Consider the following 2,449-nt stretch of genomic DNA (forward strand, 5'->3'; position numbering starts at 1 on the left):
TCTTGTTCTTTTGTGTGTGTGTGTGTGGTGAGATTTTCTGCCTTGTTATTTTATCCAGATAAGAATATATGGACTCTGAAAAACAATCTGAGGGGTTTGAAGTGGCGGGGGGGTGGGAGGTCGGGGTACCAGGTGGTGTGTATTATAGAAGGCATGGATTGCATAGAGCACCGGGTGTGGTGAAAAAATAATGATACTGTTATGCTGAAAATAAATAAATGAAAAAAAAAAGAAAAGAAAAATAATATATGAACGAGACAAGAAAATACTAAAAGGGTGGCAAAGATCCCAGAAAAATGTGGGTTAACCAAATCAGAGGAGACCCAAAATCATGGGGAGAATATAGGGGGTTAAAAGAAGTTTTTAAAAAAAAATATATATATATATATTTATTTATATATATATTTAATTTTTTATATATTTAATTAAATATATATAAAATATATATATATAAATATATATTTAATTTTTTAACCTTTTTTTAAACTATATATATATGTATACATATACATATACATATATGTGTATATATATATATGTGTTTATATAGATATAAAACTGGTGAGTAGAACAGAGCCACCCACCTAATTTTGGGTGTTATTTTGGTCTCTTAGAAGAAACTACCTCCCCCGACGCGGAGAGGCAAGTTCCGAGGCTGTAGCACCTGCTGGAGTCTGGGTAGCTGTGGCCGGCAGTTCCCTCGCAGTCATCCAGAATTCTAAGGCTTTCTGCAGAGATTTGAAAAATGGCAACAAATGAAAGTGTCAGCATCTTTAGTTCAGCATCCTTGGCTGTGGAGTATGTAGATTCACTTTTACCTGAGAACCCTCTACAAGAACCATTTAAAAATGCATGGAACTAAACGTTGGATAATTATACAAAGTTCCAGATTGCAACATGGGGATCCTTGATAGTTCATAAGGTCCTTTATTTCTTGTTCTGTTTACCTGGATTTTTGTTTCAATTTATACCTTACATGAAAAAGTACAAAATTCAAAAGGATAAACGAGAAACATGGGAAAACCAGTGGAAATGTTTTAAAGTACTTCTCTTTAATCACTTGTTTATCCAGCTTCCTTTGATCTGTGGAACTTATTATTTTACAGAGTATTTTAATATATCTCATGATTGGGAAAAAATGCCAAGATGGTACCTGCTTTTGGCAAAATGCTTTGGCTGTGTGGTGATTGAGGATACCTGGCACTATTTCCTGCATAGGCTCTTACACCACAAAAGAATATATAAATATATTCATAAAGTTCATCATGAGTTTTAGGCTCCATTTGGAATGGAAGCTGAATATGCACATCCCTTGGAAACTTTGATTCTTGGAACTGGATTTTTCATTGGAATCATGCTTTTATGTGATCACGTCATTCTCCTTTGGGCATGGGTGACTATTCATTTGATAGAAATTGTTGACGTCCATAGTGGTTATGACATTCCTCTGAACCCTTTAAATCTGATCCCTTTCTATGCTTGTTCTTGGCATCATGATTTCCACCATATGAACTTAATCAGAAACTATGCTTCAACATTTACATGGTGGGATAGAATTTTAGGAACAGACTCCCAATTTGTTGTTTACAATGAAGAAGATTGAAAAAAAAAAACTGAATAAGTATCTCATCTAAACCTTCCTGAAGGTACACACTTTTTCTGAATTGAAGCAAGTAGCTACCATTGCTTCCGCAGAGCAGAAATAAACATGTGTCTTGGCTGCTAAGTGATACAGAGAACATTAACAACCTTTAATTATCTTCCTAGTGTGAACTTTTTCTACTTTACATAAAAGCTGTGTATGTGTAGAAATAGGTAAATAAGTAAGTACAATTTTTCATCAGGAAGTGGTAAAGGCCATGTTGCTAACCTTATAGAAAAGTTTTAAGTTATGGAAGAAGTATTGATCTGTGTCTTTCCCCAGTAATATCATAGGCCTGAAGTTGAAATTGGTCTTTAAAATCTTCTAAATATATAGTGGCCATTTCAGAAAATCTCTTAGTAGGGTTTTGGCCTCGTATTGAACTTTAAACATTTTTTGGAATTGCCTAAACATCAAAGTATCATGGGTTGAACCATATCATTTGACAGCGTGAGTGAGGCTGCCAAAGCAGGAAGAGCCAGCACGGATGATGGCTTCATGAAAGGAGTCCAGAAGTTTTCCTTCTGCTTCCATTTTTTGAAACAGCTTCTGGAGAATTTGTATTATATCCTCTTTGAATGTTTGGCAGAATTCCCCATGGAACCCATCAGGTCCTGGGTTCTTGTTTTTTGGGAGGTTTTTGATCACCGCTTCACTCTCTTTACTATATATTGGTCTATTCAGGTTGCCAGTTTCTTCCTGATTCAACTTTGGAAGTTTATAGGTTTCTAGGAAAGCATGTGTTTCATCTAGGTGGCTTCACAGTCCTTTATGGCTTGCCACATTTCTGTGGACAGGTCTGACATT

General features: G+C 35.5%; 1 pseudogene across 1 annotated transcript; it reads left to right on the forward strand.

The window, feature by feature from the left end:
- The first annotated feature begins 655 nt into the window (after positions 1-655).
- Positions 656-1,603, forward strand: LOC309870349 (methylsterol monooxygenase 1 pseudogene; annotated as a pseudogene). The gene has a single exon. The product of its transcript is annotated as a methylsterol monooxygenase 1 pseudogene (transcript).
- Positions 1,604-2,449: the final 846 nt, after the last annotated feature.

This window comes from Mustela nivalis (genome assembly GCF_964662115.1).
Source record: "Mustela nivalis genome assembly, chromosome: 7".
NCBI classification, from domain to species: Eukaryota; Metazoa; Chordata; class Mammalia; order Carnivora; family Mustelidae; genus Mustela; species Mustela nivalis.